This window comes from Peromyscus eremicus, chromosome 3 (assembly GCF_949786415.1).
Source record: "Peromyscus eremicus chromosome 3, PerEre_H2_v1, whole genome shotgun sequence".
NCBI classification, from domain to species: domain Eukaryota; kingdom Metazoa; phylum Chordata; class Mammalia; order Rodentia; family Cricetidae; genus Peromyscus; species Peromyscus eremicus.
The window spans coordinates 134,240,632-134,260,705 of record NC_081418.1 but is presented as its reverse complement, the minus strand read 5'-3'; the positions used below and the strand labels follow the sequence as shown (position 1 = coordinate 134,260,705).

The window sequence follows — 20,074 nt, the reverse complement described above, 5'->3', positions numbered from 1 at the left end:
AGTCCATGGAATCAATGCCTGGTTTACCCTCTGTGGGGAAGATTCCCTCAGTCTGTGGAGTCTCCGGATCCCAACCTGACTTGGAGCTAACACTGTACACTAGGGCCCACCCTCACCTCCTTCAAGTGCTGAGGTGTCACACCAGGCTGGCCTTGAGGACCCTCTGCTCACTCACTCATTCAGGGTTCTGACTTCCCACAAGAAGTGGCCTCAAGCATGGATGTCTTCTCACCCTGCTTGAGCTCAGAGGCTCTACCTGCCCACTCTCAGACACAGCTGACCTTGTCACCTCTCAGGCTCTGAAGTCTCACACCAGGCTGCTGCTTGTGGGCTCACTCCCCATTCAAGACACATTTCCCCTCACTGCTCAGGCTCCAGTTCTGCTGTCAAGCCAGCCCTCTGCACAGACAGATCATTGCTTCCCCACACCCTACATTACCATGGACGCCAACCCTGCATTGTCGTGTATAATCCTTTACTCGAAATTGTATTATTTAATAAGAAAAATGGAAAATAGTATTTTTAAAGTATAAAAGAAGAACAAGAGAATTAATAGTTTTCCATATGTGGTTCAAGGACCCTATGATTCATGCATGCACATCCTCCCAAATGTAACCACTTATCCCGGGAGATCTATCATTCAAACTCAGTTTACTAAATTGAGTTCTAAAGTTACCTCTCTCTCTTAGGAAAAAAATCACAATGTGCATGAATTATACTGTGTCATCAACAATTTCAGGACCTAACTGTCTTACAACACCAAACACTTATTTCTCAATCACATTTTATTTGTGCTTAGGGTTTTCCTAAGGCTAATTCTGCTTGGATCCTTGCCACACCGGCGACGGTGTCGCCCGTGTGACAAATGCTGATCTGGTGGTCTCACGAGGAAGGGGGGCACGTGTCTCTCGAGGCTAGGCCCCCGGCGGTCCCCTGGCATTCAGCCCAAGCAATGGTTCCTGGATACACTGTTCCCTAAACACCAGCCTTCCGTAGATGGTTGGCAAGACTCCTGCTTCTTTCTTCTTTCCTGACAATAACAACCTCCCTGTGCCTGGACTCCCATAGACACTTGCTTGACGTACCTGATAACTCCTCAACTGTTACACCGGCACCGCCCCCAGTGATTCAAGCCCTTGGACAGATAGCACAAAAAACCCCTACTTCAGTGGGGGCACTCATGGATGGATTAGAAAAGAAAGAGCTAATGATTCAGGTTCCCACAGATTCTAAGGAAAAAATGTAAAAGTAAAAAGATTGTTAGGTAACCCTCACTCAGCTCATGCAAACTCACAAGAAAGAAAACTTAGGAAACTGGCAACTCCCACAAGAATGGTTGGAAAGTACATTCAATACCATATTAATGGGAAATAGTGGACACCCTTTCGTTGAAATCCCAGAAGTAAAAATTACTTAGATCCACCCCCTTTTACAGGGGCTTATGACTATGAAGGGAATTGGTTGGGTAAATCGTGGGGGAAAAGAATGTTGTAGAATCAGTTGCCTTTTATGGAAAGGCTGGTTAGAAGCAGAAAGGTATGGTGTACATATGATAGACAGACAAGGTCAGCTATATTAAGGGGTATAGCACCTGTGCTAAAGAGGTGGGCGAAGGCTCTTGACGAGGACTTTGTAACTGTCTTTAATAAATTACTAGAAATGGATTACTAGTTATTGAGTGCGTGATCTGGCTCTTAGGATTCAGGCCACATCATGTCTCTGCCTGAAAGGATTAATCATTCTAAAAACCACGTTGTGTGATCACAAAAGATTGCGTCTATTGTTTTCCTTTTGCCTCTGAACTTAGTTCCTTGTTAAGATTGTACAAAATCTCAGCCTGATGTTCAGTAAAATTGCAGCAGTTTCACAGCATACTCTGGTATCTGTGTCTGTCATCGCCAAATCCCAATTATCCTGAGCACCTTCACCCCGTTCTCCCTCGGCCTGGTGGCCCCACTGAGACTCAGTCCGAGGCAGATCCTTCCATGAATTTCCTCATTCTGGAGCCAAGAAAACAGAGTAGTTAAGCATGAAATATACTCCTCTATTCCAATGTGGTGTTCAGGGCTAGTGATATGGCTCAGCAGGTATAGGTGTTTGCTACCAAGCCTGACCATCCAAGTTCAATCCCTGAACATGGTAAGAGAAAACCATCTACTACACGTCCTAACTTCCATGTCCATCTACACACACACACACACACACACACACACACACACACACACACATATAAATAATGTAGTGGTCATTAAAATGTCACTCTTATAATACTGGTCAATGGCAGTCACTTGCACAAACCTATAAATAGGTAGAAAGACAGACTACCTACAGTGCAGGTCCCACAGGAAAATGTTTCAAGAGCATCAAAGTTTAATCCTGCCACAGAGAATTATGCAAACACACTTTATCAGTTGTGCAAATTACTTCCAATCACTTTACATTATCTAGCTAAGGGATGCTAACAGCATCCTCAAAAATATGGTGTAAACAGGAAAACAAACAATTAGCAAGATGGAGAGATAGCTTACAGGATGGGGGGAAAAAAAAACCTTTCCCAACAGAACTCATGAACTGAGCAGAGAATTCTCAAAGCAATAAACACAGATGGCCAATTGATACCTAAAAAAGTGTTCAAAATAATTAGCCTTAAAGGAAATACAAATTTAAACAATTTTAAGATTTTGTTTTGTACCAGTCAAAATGAAGTGGAGACATAAGAATCCCTGAAAGAATATTGGGCGTATACCCAAAGGACAATCAATCATCTCACAAGGACAATTGTTTGACTATCTTCATAGCAGTGTTATTTGTAATAGCCAGAACCTGGAAACAATGTTGAGACTGGGTTTCTCCCATGATAGGATTTGGTATGACTTAGGCTTGTGCACTCTTTAACAACCACTGTGAGTCTATATTCAGGTGTCCTGCTCTGTCCAAAGGACACTGTTTCCTTAGAGTCATCCATCACATTTGGCTCTTAAACTTTCTGTTCCTCTTCCACAATGTTCCCTGAGCTCTGTATGGAAAGGAATTGTGGTATATACATCTGTAGGTAGAAGTTTTCCCGTGTCCATCCCAGTCTGCAGCCGCTCAGACCCAAGTAAACACACAGAGGCTTATATTAATTAAAACTACTCAGCCATTAGCTCAGGCCTACCACTGACTAGCTCTTACATTTAAACTCAGCCCATTTCTGTTAATCTATGTGTTAGCCTATGTTCCATGGCTTTACCTGTGTGCCATTACATGCTGTTCCCTGGATGGCAGGCTGGCGTCTCCTAACTCAGCCTTCCTCTTCCCAGAATTCTCCTTGTCTGCTTATCCCGCCTATACTTCCTACCTGGCTACTGGCCAATCAGCGTTTTATTAAACCAGTGTACAAAAGCATTATCCCACAGCATTCCTCCTTTCTATTTAATTAAAAAGGAAAGTTCTAACTTTAACATAGTAAAATTATATAAAACAGTTATCAAGCAAGAATTACAGTTACAATATCAACTTTATTTATATTTGGCAAATTCAAAGAAAATATTCTACTTATCCAATATTTGTGAGTCTAAGGTTTCATATCTAACTTATCTTTTATCATAACTAAGGAAAACTATAACTATATAGTCCTCAACTACATCAAAAAACTCAGATAATATTACCTAATAAAGGGGAAGGGATAGGTATAGGATATTAAGGTAGATTATGGTATATACTAGTAAAATAATTTTGTAAAGTATCAGCCTTAGATAAATTGGACTGTTATGGATTCTTGTATATTGATAGAAATGTAAACTATTTTTATATTCTTGTTCCAGATAATTTATATAGTGATACAAATTCAGAACCGTATTTGTTGTAATGTACATGTATTTCTACTCATATTTGAAATGTTTTGTATATTGACACAAATGTAAAATTATATTTGTTATACTGGATGTATGTTCTACCTCTGCTTAGGATATATGGTATATTGATATATGTTTAGGATAACTGTCATATTGCATATTGTACTATACATTTCCAACTCTGCTTTAGCTATTTTGTGTATTATCACAATTTTGAAGTCATTGTCCTTTTAATGTACATTTGCTTACAGACTGTTTACCCTGTTTATGTGAGGCCTTAGTCCTTAGGTTATCTAGGTAGATAAGACTTACAGATTTATAGTTACCTGTGTTTGTCATCTATATAGTTATTTTAAATTAGTTCTCCAGACTTACAAAAACATATGTCAGATGGATAGATAGTCTTCAAACACTTCATAGACCTAGAGAATACAGCATTTAAATGTTTTGATAACTTGGAATTCTGTTGACAAGAGACACGATTACTCCTGGCAGCACTGATATGATCCCGAGACAATGTAAAGGGCTTCTCAGACATTTCCATTGGGAAGTTTGTCTTCACTTTGGCACAAAATGACCTATTGGGCAAAGACCTGCCTTTGCCTCGACTGCTGACAGAAAAATGGTCTGACTCTAGGCCTGTAGCCAATTTAAATGCAGCAGTGATGCTGAGAAACTTTAGGTGACTGTCCAGGCTGCCAGCTGTCTCTGTCTACTCTCACAAGACTCCCAAAAGTTGCTTGCGTCCTTCTCCCATTTCTCAGATGTTATATTCCTTCTCAGGTCTTTGATGGAATTGAAGACTAACAGTTATAGTTACAATCTTCTTGTATCTTAGCTAGAACATACTAAGTATTAGATTTAGGTTCTTTAGGATAGGAAAACTTTTGGAATGATCTTTGTATGTGCCATTTACCTATGCTCCAGACTTCTCTGGATTTTAGTATGTGTCTCTTGTTTGATGTTGTTTGTGTTGGTTATAGTTCCATCTTGTCTAGGTCCTTATTATCCCTTATTCCTCATGGGCAATATTTGATAATCATTCCTATTGTGTATAGTTTTATATTATGTTAGAACTTTCTTATTTAGACAAAACAGGGGATGTAGCAGGTAGCTGTTCCAGCTTTGACCTGGAAATACTACCCCCAGTGAGGCTTCCAGTAACTGTCACCCCTACCTATGACCTGCCGCTGAAGCGAGGCAGAGATAGGAGCCCTTAAGACCTGAGATCCAGATGTGCCAGCTGTCTTGGTTCCTTGTGATTCTGGATGCTGGATGGTAGACTGAGCAGAGTTCCACTGAGAGCACTCCTGGACTGCACTTCATGTCTTGCAGATCCCATAACCTATCCATTTACTTGTTGTAAGTTACCCCAAAATAAACCTTCCTTTTAACTACATTGAGTTGCCTCAATAAATCCCCCATTATATGTGCCATTTAGGGGGAAGCATTCTGCTTATTCACTCTACCTTGGCCAGTTTTGGGTCTCTGTATTAATCAGAGAGTTATTGGTTGCTGTCATGATGTTGCAGCCACTATTGCACCAGTGGGCAGATCTTGCCAGGTCAAATCATACTGGTAGCTCCCAGGGTTCAGACCTCCTAATCCTTCCAAATGCTGAGTTCCTCCATCACAACCCTCTCTTCACCTATTTGCAGTTCTGACTCCCCACAGGAAGTGACCTAGTGAGTTGATACTCTCCTCACCATGCTGGAGCACAGACTCCCTACAAGTGACCTTTCTATAGCATAGGTGCCCTCCTCACCTCTCAGGCTCTGATGTCTCACACCAGACTGCTGCTTGGAGTCTCTCTCCTGAATCCAGACACTTTCTCACCAGCATGCTGACATTCCCCTCACTGCTTGGGCTCCAGTTCCGCTGACAGGCCAGCCCTCAGCATGGTCACCCAGACCCTGGGCCAGACCATTGCTGCCCCACACCTGACCCTTCCACAGACACATGCCTTGCCCTCCCTACACAATTCTTTATTCAGTAAGTTACTAAGTAACTGAGGTGCTGCAAGAAAAACCAACCAGATATGAAAGAACATGAAGTCCTGTGCAATTATTAAACTATTGACTACTTCCATAGTGATAAATATCCCTATACACCACTTCATTCCAACCACAAATGCTCAGTGTTTCACCCTCTCAGCAAAATATATTTCTAAATTATCATATCTCACATACACTAAAATAAGTCATACACACTATCTAAATGACTTTCAACAACAAATATTTGTCATTTGTGCATGTCCTAAGGATCTGGCTATGGGACACTGTAATTCTGTTTAGTTTCTTTCCACATTTATTATTTGGGAGCCAGTATCATAGAGAATGGCACCTTCTTTTAAATTGAATGTGTATTAGCCTCCCGTATTTAGAGAATCATATTCATTCTCATTCTATGGCCAGTGAAAGTCACCTAGACAAACCAGCCAATTGAGGTTGAAAGCATACTCTATATAAAGGAAGACGATCAAAGGCATTGAACAGTCCTTCTATAGAGGAGAGTGAAAGCACTGGGACCAGCATAGCATCTACACCAAACCCCTTTCCTGTTTGCTCAGGAGATGTTTTGTTTTGGATTTCAAAATGGACCATCAGCAGAAAAGAGGTACCATTGCAACACAAGCATGAAATATTAAAACTTGCTGGAGAGATGGCTCAGTGGTTAAGAACACTGGCTGCTCATCCAAAGGTCCTGAGTTCAATTCTCAGCAACCACATGGTGGCTCACAGCCATCTCTAGTGGGATCTGAGGCCCTGTTGTGGCAGGAAGTCATACATGCAAATAGAGCACTTCACGTATATAAATAAAATACTCAAGCCTGTGCTTTACTTATCTCTGGTATTGAACTAAGTTAGTGTCATATGGGTTTAGTGTTGGGTGTCTGTCATGTACAGCATGGGGTCTGTCGGGAAGCAGTGAGGGAGTGCCTGGGACAGTGATGGTGCACGTTCTCCTGTTCACCCACATCTGCAGTCATATCATTTTACACCTGACCTGTACAAGAAAGACTTTCTCTGGACTTCTAACCCGGTCATGGGAGGTGACCTCTCTAGTTCTTTGGAATCCCTGAAGCTATCGGGACATCTATTTTACCATGGTAGGTCATGAAGCCTTATGCTGCTCAGTTCTTTCATCGTTCATGCTAACAAGATGATTCATGGTGGGAGCTCACCATTTCAGAAACACTGACCATGTGATCAAAGTGTGGAGCCTTTGAGCCATGAGATGCTCACTCTGGCAGGGAAGTGATGCTGAAGACTGAGTTCACTCTCTTACCCACCAAACATTCACACCTATATAATGAACCCTGACAAATCTCTGAGCATCAGAGCTCAGATGAGTGCCCCCTGGTTGGCCTATTCTGTATACTGCCACTCATTAACATTCTGGGAAGGAGATGCATCCATGGGATCAATGGAAGTTCCCTTTATGGGACCCTCCCTGACCTCACCTGATATGTCCCTCCCTTTAGTTCTGCTTAGTATCTTACAACCTATAGGTGCGGTGGCGGCCGAGGCGGTGTAGCTCCCTCTGTGACAGGTTCGGCCTGGCACGCGCCTCCCACCCAGTGCAGCCAGGATGCCCAAGAGGAAGGCTAGCACTGACTGAGTGGCGAAGGCAGAGCCCAAGCGGTGCGCCCAGAGGCTGTTGGCCAAGCCTGCCCCTGCCAAGGTGGAAGGCGGCCACGGATAAACCATCAGACAAAAAGTGCAAACCAAAGGGAAGAGGGAAGCAAAGGGCAAACAGGCGGAGGTGGCTGACCAGTAAACCACAGATGTGCCTGCAGAACCACAGATGTGCCTGGAGAAAATGGAGAGGCTGACCACCGGAGTCCAGCCTCTGAAGTCGAAAAAAAGAAGCCAAGGCCGACTAACCGTCCATCGTGTCTTTCAGTGTCCCCGCCTCCCTTCTTGTACAATCCAGAGGAATGTTTTTATCAACTATTTTGTAAATGCGAGTTTTTTAGTAGCTCTAGAAATGTTTTTAAAAGGTGAGAGGAAGTCCCGCATCATCCCATTTTTTAAGTGTAAATGATTTTTTAGGAGGTTAAATCACTTGCTGGTTGTTTATTTTTTGGTACAACCAGAAAATAGCAGGATACTGAATCAGGAGAGGCTGTGACTGTCTCGGGGGTCACCCTAACATTCCGTAGAGGGGGCTAGTTTTGTATCCTACAACACAAAGCATACTAAATGGTAATTTGGAGTCTTGGTCATGCATTTGTGTCTGGAGTATTTTCAGTTATTTCTGGTCTCGTGTTTCTAGTAGAACTGTATCCTAAAAAACCACTCCTCGGTCCTTGCCCTGTCAGAATTGTCTCTGGTCATGGCAGTCCATTTTCCTAACAATTGTGATAGTGTGCTATGAAAGATTGAAATTTTGAATATGTACTGTATGTGGCATAAAATTGTGAGTCAGCGGAGTTAAGGATTGTGAGCATTTGATTGTTATGTGAGGTCTTAGGGAAAACTTGCCAAGTTTAGGATGGAACATCACTGGAATAAGTTCAAAGAGAAACAACACATGGCTCTTTTGGGTACGTGAACACAATGTCTGACTCTTAGAGTTTGGGTCCATGTTTTAAGAATTGAAATGTCTGTGTACTCAACCAATAAAGTCTCAGTTGTGAAAGAGGAAAAAAACTATAATTCTAATAGAACAGAATAGTTAGTTCAGTATGTCATCCTAGCAGCTCATAAATCCGCAGTTATCATGGGATCCTGGGACTCTGCAGACAGTTGACTTGAAGTAATGGCATCCTTGGGAACTCCTGAACTTGAAGTCGACTCAAAATGAGGACAGTCTTGTGGAGGCATGGCCTGAACTTGTAGAACAATGTAATTAGTAAATAAAATATTTTTGGCTATGGCTAACCAGAACAGCCATAAGAAACACTTTGGGGATGGCTGAGGAAATACAAGCAGTATAATGTACCATATGAGAAAAGAGTTGTTAAATTTTCTAAGAGTGATAGTGGTATTGTTTTCTTGTGCACTGACATTTTCAGATATATATTAAAATATTGCCTGAAGTGTTATGTATCAAACTAACTCTCAAGTGCCCTAACAAGTGACATATGCATACACAAATATATACATATATATATACATATATAATTTTCAAAATGTCAACAATTGATGATACCATCCAGTCAACTTCTATTTCAAAATACTCTTAGGAAGAAGTTGAAAGGGCTTCCAAAGTGTTAAGCATCATGCAGGCTTCCATGGGACATGTGGCTCTCCTCAATGTCCATCCACAGGGCAGAGGCTGTCCCTAATGTGGCAGGCACAAGGAGGGACACCAAGAATAACAGGCGGTGCCAGTAGAAGGTTGGCTATCATCTTCTTAAACTTGCTCTTGAGGAAGGTCACCCAGTCCAGGATCAGCCACCCATTAGTGGCCCACATCAGCCTCACGGCACCCATAGCACCTGACACACTAGCCATGGGGACCAAGTCCTGAATGGTTCCTGGTAGTGCAGGTATTGGGGGACATGAGAAAATGCTGATGGAAGGGCACAAACTGCCAGAGAAAATGTGAGTAAGCACTGAGGATCAAAGTGACAATAGGTACCAAGTCACCATGTCTGTCTGAATTTGCTTAAGAAGATCTTAAATGTTCTAAACCACACACACAAAAAACAGACAACAATGTTAGGTAATAGAGGGTGTTGCTAACTTTATTGTGGTAGACATTGCATAATACATTTCCATATCAAGTCAAGAGAGTGTAATGTAAATATAAATAATTTATTTGTCAATTATACATCATTAATCCAAGGAGAGAGAAATGGGTAGAGGGACCACACCATACAATTCTATCATCAAATAAGACTTTAAGAATCTAAGAATGGACAGAGAAGCTAGTGTGCTTCTACATATACCAAAAGAATCCTGTAGAGTCTCTGGTATATGGGATATTCTTATTACATAAAGAGCTTAAGATGAATAAATAAGTATATATGGGGACCAGTATTATCATATGGATAACTGTTGATGCCTACCTAAATTTCTATGGTCATCTATTCCACAAGAAGATCTTTGCAGTATCTGTGTAATGCTGGATAAAAATGAAATCCTTGTCCATGGAAAAAGCTTGACTCATAAATATATTTTCTTCATCTGACAAACTGACTTCCGGATAGAACTGCAAGAGATGTCATTCCAGCCCCATCTAGAAGATAGGTGACGTATTTCAACACATTCTTCATTGTCATTCTTATTGTTGGGCTCACCTGGGTGCCAGAACCTGGAAGGGAGAAAAGAGCATCAAAGTGTTTCCCACAGTGATGCTGGGAAAGAGAAAACAAGAGTAAGCAAGCCTGAGGATGTGGTGGGAATTTGTGGAAATCTGATTCAGTGTACAAATTAACCATTCTCCACCACCCATGTCTGACATGTCCCTGGAAAACAGGGCCACTGCACTCAATATTCTCTTAGCTTATTACTTAACTGTTCTCCCAGAACACATCCCAGAGGCTACTTTATTCTACTTCATCCCTAGGTCTTGGTACCCAGGGACTGTCATTCTGTGTGCTTACTTACATAATGAAAAGGTCTCTCCTTATTCTTGTGTTTTGATAAAGGGTTTTTTTTCCTTTTACAATAGTTTTATTTTAGAGACTGAAAAGATGTTTAAAATATCTAGATAATCTGCTTATTTCTAATATCTAGGACAAATAATTTAACATCCTCCATTCTTACTTTTCTTCTCTGAAGACTGAGAATGAGAATAAAATTACTACCTATATCTCACAACAGAAATCAGGATAGAATATGGGAACATACTAAGATATTAGAGTTTTTAAATAATTATATAAATACAACACATAACAATATCAGAATGAGGGCTTTTGATTTATGAGAAATGATCTTGACATTAATTTTTATTATAACACTATAAATGAGAGCTGGAAAGATGACTCAGAAATTAAAAGTGCTTGTGCTTTTGCAGAAAGTGTGTGAGTTCTGTCCCCAGCACACATATTGACACAGTCACACCACCTATGACCTCAGCTCTGGGGAATCCAACACTCTCTCATGGGCTCCATGGGCACCCACATACACATGGCACACACTCAAGAGAGACACAGATATACACACAAACAAAAGTAAATTAAATACTATTGTTAAATATAGAGAGGGACTGAAAACATAATGAAACCCACCTGGGTACTTATCATGCTACACTCTTCAAACTCAATTTCCTCATCTGTCCTGAGAATATCAGTAACGTGTGTCTCACAGGACTCCTTGATGAGGAAATGGGAATAAAAGTAACTCCATCCCCAACACTCACACCAGGAGTGAGCTGTTTTAATTTCATAACCGACAACTAGAACACCCTAAAGTCTTCTCATGCTACAGGAACCAGGACTCCCTGAAGTAACTCTAAACTCACGTAGAATTTTCATTGTATGGTGTCTGATCAACCCATCGCCACTGTCGATGACCTGGATCCGAAAGCCCAATATAATAATCAGCTTTAGGATCCAGGAAATTGGTGATGAAATCCTAAGAGGAAAGAAAGATACAGCATTCAGCCTGGATGAAGTGCTTCTTTTTCAATTATAGAATTTGTATAAGATCTTTCAAAAGTTATTTTAACCATACAAAAGTATAGGTCCAATATGATGCACCTATGGAAATACATAATAATCAAATCCTAATAATCTCTCTAGGTCTTTCAACAGTTTTCAAATTATAAACTAATACTCATTAACTATCATTTTAGAGGTACACTGTGATACTTTGAATGACTTATTTCTGGTCACAATGAGATAAGAAGACAAAGAAAGGATCAAGGAATAGAAAAACCACCCCCAACCCCAGGAGTGCCATCCTCTCCGCTGACCAGGACACAAAGTCATCACTCAGAGGCCCGATTTCCATGACATTGGAAACAATCTCTGTCCGTGATCATAATGAATTCTCTTCTCAGACTCACTCCCCTCTTTTCTTCCCCAGCACCATTCTTGAAAGTTGTGCATGTGAGAATTTAGCAGATGTAAGCATTCTCCATTCATAACCTCAGATATTTCATTTCTGATGGTTGGCTGTGACTCTCCTGATTTGATCCCCTTTCCCTAGTCATCTCTGCGCCCTCCTCTGTTAGGCAGTTGGTACTACAGGAAGCATTAGAGTGCTGAAATCACACACTGCTCTTTCAAGCAGAAACATTTCATCCCTCCCTCCACCCTCAGAGGTTGCATTTCTGTTGCCATGGTTCCTTGTGGGTTGTTCAGCTTCACTGAAGCAGGGACAAGGTGTAGAATGCCAAGGCTGAAGCAACCTTTCCGGCTTCCTGATGGAAAGTCTTCTGCCACATCAGCAACACCCATGTCAACAAAACTCCCTCTTAGTAAAATGAGGCAGAGAGCAGGCCAGGCCCAGGCCCTAGTCTCTCCCAGAATGCACCTGCTCTTCCTGGCTGTGGATCACCATCAGATGAGCACCCATGCTGGAGCACTTCTCCTCACTCTTATTCCAAGATGATGAATAACCCACAGTGAAGTAGCAGTGGTAATTAAGTGGCTTCTAATCCTTTGGGCAACAGCTCCAGACTTTGGGGCAAAGGAAATGTAAGTTCAATGTCATAAAGTCATTTTAAAACCTGTTTGATGTGGAGACCACATGGAAGCTGAGACTCTCCACTTCTCCAGATACAACAAGGAGCCCCTCTCCCCTCAGATGCCAAGCAACTCCAGTCTACCTCTGTGGACACCAACTTCAAGGCCCCATTGTCCTACTGGGGTGCTGTCAGGAAAACAGAGTGTAAGAATACTCAGACACTGAGGACATAATACCAAACAGTCTGGGTCTTCAAAGGATAGAACTCATCATACCAAGAACCAGAAAGTTCTCATATTACATAAATATATACATACTTGTACATGAAAACAATAGATGTTATTAACCAAGGCAGCAAAATTTCAGAGTTAGCAGACAGATATTTTTAATTAGTGATGATAAAAGTGGTAGTCAATATATTACAGCAAGTAAGATAACAAAAATATAGGTTTATCTCAAAATTTTAAAATGCCCATGATAGATGTTACAAGAAGAAAACAAAAACATTCCGGAAACAACTTTTAAAAATATGTAAATCATCAACAAAGAAAGATGTAAAGAGCTGAATGGAAACTTTTATCTGAAAATATATTTGAAGTATTCCAGGGTGTTAATTGCATCCTGAAGGCAACAGAGATATCAGTGAACCCTCAAGGGTATAAAAAGGGAAATGAAACAGTAAAATAAAGTCTCACGTTAAAACCCTACATATCTACAGATGAATAAAGTCCCAATAGATATTGGAAGATTCTTCATCAGATAAATGAACAAAACAATCTCAAAAATCATATAGAAGTGGAAAAAACCCTGGATAGCCAGAGCAATCCTGAAGGAAAAAGAATGATGTTGGAGGTATCTCCAGACCTGACTTCAGGCTACACTATAGAGCATGGTACCACAACAAAAGTACACACATTGATCAATGAACACAAAAGAGAACCACAAACATGAACCCACACAACTACAGCCACCGGACTTTTCACTAGAAATACTTATCGGAGGAAGATAAGCTCTTCAACAAACTGTGCAGGGAAAACTAGGTACCAATGTGCAGAAGAATGAAGCTAGATCCGTAGGCATTCTGTGTGAAAATTGACTTCAAAATAGACTCTAAATGGATTAAACACCTTACTGTGAGGCCTGCGACCCTGAAATTGTTACAGGAAAAAACAAGACAACAGATCAAGATGTAGGCATAGGCAAAGACTCCCTGAATGGAACTGCAGGCTGCTTTACAGCAAAGGATCCAGTGAGTGAAGAGACAGAGATCTGCTGAGAAAGGCAGGAACCCCAGACAAGCTCAAGTGGTCTAGGGAAACATGTGTTTCCCAAAAGGTCTGTTGACAAAAACAGTACACAAATTGATTGTTTAGGGCCAGACGGTGTATTCCAAAGACATCTCAGTTACAGATGTCAAAGGCAGTCGAGAATCTTTGCTTACTCCGGACCAAAGTGATGGGTAGTGTTAAGCACTTCCCTCTCTTTCCTAAATCTAAGTAATACACGTTTATCAGTCCACCTTCCAGTTTAGTTTTCTAGAAAAACAAATTCTCTATTCAAATCTTGAGTAAATTACACTTTGTAGACACTGTAACTGAGAATGGAACAAGATCATTTCTCACACACACACACAAACACACATACACACACACACACACACACACACCAAGATCATCACACCCACTCATACACACACAAACACACACACACACACACACACACACACAGAGTTATGAAAACACTTCAGGGACTACAGAAATGGCTCAGTGGTTAAGAGTGTGTACTGCTCTCAGAGAGGACTGGAGTTCAGTTCCCAGCACCCCCAACCTGTGACTCACAACCACATCCAACTCCAGCTCCAGGGATCTGAACCCTCCTCTGCCTCTGCAGGCTGTGCACTCACATACACCAACCCACACACAGGCACGTGCATATATACATATATTAATTAAAAAGGAAATCTTAAACACACACCATTGAGCATGAGTCCCTGGAGACGCTCACATTCACACCAGCAGATTTGCTTTATTCTTTCTGGAGCTCCTTTCTGTTTCTAATAAAATTCTGCTCAGCCTAGTATTGCTTCTCCCTCCTTGAAACTCTTCTTTCTTGACACTAGGGGGCACACATCCCAATTATGTCTGACTGGAGACTTCTAAAAATGACTCCACAGGCAGCTGGTACTGAGTGTGAGGTATGAAGTCATGTCTCCACAGAGCTCATTGCTGATGGATACCTGAGAATCGTGTTGGAAATGCTGATTTTAGGTACATTAAGTTTTACCTTTCGAGAGTGAATGCTGTTTTGTACACTCCAAATCAGTGTAATTCAGTTCTTTTGTAATTGCTTTTTCATCAAGAAGTGGAGAATATTTTTTAAACAAAGCTGTAAAACAGAATAAAAACAATTCATTTTTCTGGTAGTGCTAAGACTTTTTTTTTTTTTACTTTTACCTTCTTACATTCTTTGTAGAAACAAAACCTATAAATGTCCAGTTACCTGAGTCATTAGAGTCTGCATGGGACAGATTCTCCATCACCACAGATTGTGGAGGCTGTGGCCCTAACACTTGGGAATTAGAATGAGGAAGAATGGAAGTTTCAGGTCATCCTTAACTATGCAAGTTACTATACTTGGTTGGTTGTTTTAGCTAGCTAGTTAGTATAGTTTAGTTGGCTGGTTGGTTAACTTAGTTGGTAACTTAGTTATTGGTTAGTTGATTAGTTAGTTAGTTAGTTAGTTAGTTAGTTAGATCATTAGATAGTTGGTTGGTTAGTTAGTTAGTTAGTTAGTTAGTTAGTTAGTTAGTTCACAGCTAGCCTGAGCTACATGAGACCTTTCCACCAAGAGAAATATTTTTTTAATCCCTCATAGCCAGTATTACCCTGCTCCGAGTAATTTATGACCACAGATATCTTCAGGAAGAGCTGGAAAAACAGGACAGAACCATGACCCTGGGGTCTCTTCAACATTTCATGAAGGACACACTGAAGACTACATCTTAGGTGACAAGTTCTATTAAGTATATATGCACCCCAGGAAAGGTGAGGGAGAAATGAGCTTATCGAGAGCAGTTCCAGGTAACCTGAGCACGGAAGTTATAAAAGCCTGACACTGATCAAAAGGACTTTGTTTTCATCCTCTTCTTTCCTGTATCTCCCTCCACCCCAGCTCTGACTTCTCAGGGTCCCCACACTTTCACCGAGTTCCTAACTGAAAACTAACTCACCTTTCCTCGAGAAATTGAATTTTCTTTCTTCTCTTCCTCATCTCCCACTTGTTCCTGGAGTCACTAGATTCCGGCTTTCCCTTCTGCTCACTTACCAAACATTCCTGAACTAGATGTCAATGGCTTCTCCTGTCCACTGATCAGTCATCTTCCTGTGGGACTTCTCACATTACCCTGCCCACTTCTCTTCCTCCTTAACTGTTGGGAGACAGTGACTCCCTCCTGTTTTGCCTGGCCCTGCTTGCTGCTGTTTCCTGTGCTCTTTCCTACCTGTTTCCTTCTACACCCACCTCTCATAAAACGGAACACTGCATCCAGTTCCTTCTGTATTTCTCTTTCTCCTCCAAATTCCTCTTCCTTAGTGATGTTCAATGTACTGGGTTGTTGGGGTTGAGGTCGGGAGTAGAAGTGGTTGTTTTGTTTTTTAGTCAGTTTTTGTTATCTGCTGCCTATAAGCAAAGGTCTTCTAAAATGTACACCTCTTTCCTAAAACATGTTAATATGCATCACTAAACTGTGCATCTGAGATTTAGGCGAACATAAACAAAACTTAAATCATCTTATTCCAATTCAAACCTGCTACTCATCTTCTTTCTCTTCAAATAACTTCATGATTACTGACTTTATGAAATCAGAATATTAAAGTCATTATCTCACTCCTGTGTCCCCTAATTCTCAGCTATCAATAATTGACCAAAACGTCACATCCTTTGTTCTAACTTATCTCCTCTCCTGTGCATCACTCACATGATCTTTGGATCAAACCCCTAGTGCTGCTCAAACGGATTCTGAATCAATGAACAATTTCTCCTTCCCTTGGTTTTCACATCTCTATAAGAGCACACTTCTCTAAGTCAGTTTTAAAATATCATGTCCTGCTTTAGATTCTTTAGTGAATCTCCATGACTGTGGCACGTTGCAATACTGGACACATCTCAACCTTCCCTATATAAATATCCATTTAGACTATACCTTTGCACTTCCCTTCTCAAGAGACTGTTCTATGTCTACATCACCTCATCTGAGCTGCTGCTGAGAGTTCTTTGGCCACTAAAATACACAAAGGCAAATGTGTATTTGCTCAATGTTGGGCTTGGCTTACTGCCACCATCCTTCCTGAAAGTCTGAAGTGGCCATGGGAAGCTGGGTTGTCTGTTACTGATGTATGACTCCATGAGAATTAGTAAGTTCACCTAGGACCATGGGAATCTCCAAGAGGGACAAGTCTCGGCCAAGCTACCAAGAAAGAATTAAATAAATAGTTCAATTAACCTACTAAGTTTTAAGTTGGTTAGTGCTTGAGCAACAGCTACTAAATGAAATAACATTAAGAGTGGATGCCTGTGTGATATGGTATGCACTATTTTGTGATCTGATCCAGTTTTGTCTGCCCCTACAGTTTCATGCTTTGTTCTCCGTTGATGGAGCCCATGTAGGTTTCCTAGCAGCTTTACCCAGCAGGTCTGCATAAAGAGGATGATTAGATCACTGAACTGAGTACCAGGTGGCTAAGATGGTCTCCACTTGGCTGTGCTGGTGGAGGTCTTTTGCTCCACCTATTGGCATTCCTTTAAAAACCCTAGGGCAGAGACAGTCAGGACCCGATTGATTAGGATCCAGGCCCACACGAGGATAGCCTATATTTTCTATCTTTTTCTCTCCCCTCTATCCTTCTATCTAATATTTTCTGCTGCTTTGTACTCAAGAGTACTCTGGGGAAATGTGGGGGTGTTTTGGCCCCCACACTCCATGTAGCACTATATATGACAGTAATGTGTACTTATATTTGCCCATATTTCCTATGCCCCCACATGTCTAGAACATTGCTGGCACACACAGGTCTAGGTGTCATCTGCTCCAAGCTTTTCTTAGCCCCCTGTGCTTACTTCTTATTGCTCACCTGCAGAGCATTTCCCATGCAATTTTGTGGATACAGTGTTCTGCCTGCATGTGTCCCTGCAGTCCAGAAGAGGGCACCAGATCTCATTGCAGGTGGCTGAGAGCCACCATGTGGTTGTTGGGAATTGAACTCAGAACCTCTGGAAAACAGCCAGTGCTCTTAACTGCTGAGCCATCTCTCCAGCCACCCATGCAATTTTTTAAGCACTGCTTCACAGGACTGTTCTCTACATTTCCTGAGACTGAGGACTGTAGTTATTTCTGGATTCTCTACACGCTGCCCAATATATAGTATACGGGTATTACTAATTAATGCATGAATGAATAAAACATCTACATAAAAATATAGTTTATGCTTTTTAGTTTTTGAATAATATGAAGGCCAATGTATAAAGATTTCTACTACTTTCTAAATTAGCATTCATGTCTCATACAATCTGGAACAAAAAATAAATGATTAGAAGGAACTCCACTGGAGCACTGTCCCAGAAATAGCTCTGTCTATGTCTTCTAATCTCTCTACTCATTCCAAAATATAGATGTCTATGTGTCCAAATGCTGCTGATGAGAAAATACAGGTTTGTTCTCGTTACTGGATCCTAACACAGATGCTCCAGGATTTCACTCTGTGATACCAACAAACAAATGCATGCTTCTCCAGTGAGAGTGAATGACTTTTACAGAAGAGTTATTCTGAAACAGGGAGAAATTCCCAGTGTCATCCATCTCTCCAGAGAGTGTCTGTCTCAGGTTATTGGGCCACCATCTGTCTAATGAGTCCCTTTTCTTCTCTGTGTTTAATTCTCCCAGGGGCATACTTACTGATCAGAGCAACTGAGAATAAGATTTTCAATAGCAGTAAAAGTATTATGAATGAGGTGAGGAGCAACTTGGAGAATCTGTGACAACTTTCATGACTCATGGTCTTCTTTTGAGGACCTGAAAGACAAACCAAATTCATGGCTTGAGCTCTGTTACTATTTCCTCTTCTTTCTCCTATTCTACTTTTTTGTGCATAATAAATACTAGTAACATGATGTTTGAAATAATAAGAAAATGCAAATAGGAAATATCAGATCAATTATAGAAACATTACAATACGTACAAAATCACTCATTCCTGACACTGAGAATGATTCTTGTCAGTATTTTGGTACGTATCTTTCCAACAACTTCAAAGCTTTTACATATAAATACATATTTTCCACAATTGGAACATCATAAACACTGATTTATGACCATCATTTTCTTTTACATTATACCATGATTTTTTTTTGTTTGTTTTTGAGATAGGGTCTTGGTATGTACCCCAGGCAGACTTTGAATGCATTATGAAGTCCAAGCTGGCCTCAAACTCACAGTAACTCCCCTGCCTCTAACTCCTGAGTTCTGTGAGTACAGTCTTGTGCCAGCACATCTGGATGAACATTATTCTATATTATCATGTCTTCTTTATCAGTTTTATTATGGTTGCATAGTATTTTATTATATACTTTTAAAGTCTTCCAGCTTGCTTCCAACTTCAAATATGCAGTAGTCAAGAAGTCATATTTTATGATAAAGTCACCATGTTTTCAGTCACCACTTCTAAAAGAGTTACAACACTTCCCAACCATGGGTGAGGTCCTGGGTTCTGTCCCCATCACAGGAGGGAGAGAGTGAAAGAAACTACTCAACACCTGGATGCCAACAGACTATAACATGTCACCAGATAGAGGGGGAAATCAGTATGCCATGGTTTAACTTTGAAACAATTTGTTACACATATTTATGTGTGTTTATATGTAGAAAAGATACAATAACATGGGTGGTGGGATTTTCTCTAGATGGTAAAAGACAACACCTTCTCTTCTCCATTGTACACTCCCACAACCTTTCACATCTGTCTACAGGCAACACACTTGGTTGAGACTCCAGTGACCCAGAGGCATGGCCAGCGGCTAACATCATCTTTGTCCTTTACATCATCACCAACTAGGAGCAGCAGAAAATGCTTTCTTACCTGGAGGAGAGTCGGCATCCATGTCTGAGGAATCAAGTTTATTGATGAGGTTCTTGTTATTATAAATGCTTTCTGAAAACATGTTGAGAAGAACTCTTCCCCTGCCCTCAGAAGATGTGTGTCATCCCTTCTTTAAAATAGGTCCTGAACGAGAAACAAACTATCACAATAACATCTAGGGATGAGAGGAAATAACAGACCGGTGCCCTGAGCCTGCAGCATGACTTCCAGTCCTGTGACCTGCAATGGAGAATCACAGATGGAGAACGCACCCAGTATCATTATACAATCATAGAAATACCAAGAACTCAATGAGGGAGAGAAGAAAACAGGAAGGAATGGAAAAGAGGAACCAGGCCATTAGAGAAGTCAAACTCCTCACAGAGTTGAGATTCTGACACTCGGTCTGAGCTGACCTCATTTAAATAAATAAAGCCTCAATAAAGCCTGCATTTCTCGTCTTGTGCTGTGATTCCTACTCCTTCCTGGTCTCTGTAGAGCTGCTTCTTGGCCTACCTGAGCCT

The 20,074-nt window shown here is 41.0% G+C and overlaps 2 pseudogenes; one reads left to right on the top strand and one right to left on the bottom strand.

Annotated features, from left to right (window-relative positions):
* Positions 1-7,427: 7,427 nt before the first annotated feature.
* Positions 7,428-7,843, top strand: LOC131906498 (non-histone chromosomal protein HMG-14-like; annotated as a pseudogene).
* A 1,928-nt stretch (positions 7,844-9,771) lies between these two features.
* Positions 9,772-19,767, bottom strand: LOC131906098 (C-type lectin domain family 4 member A-like; annotated as a pseudogene).
* Positions 19,768-20,074: the final 307 nt, after the last annotated feature.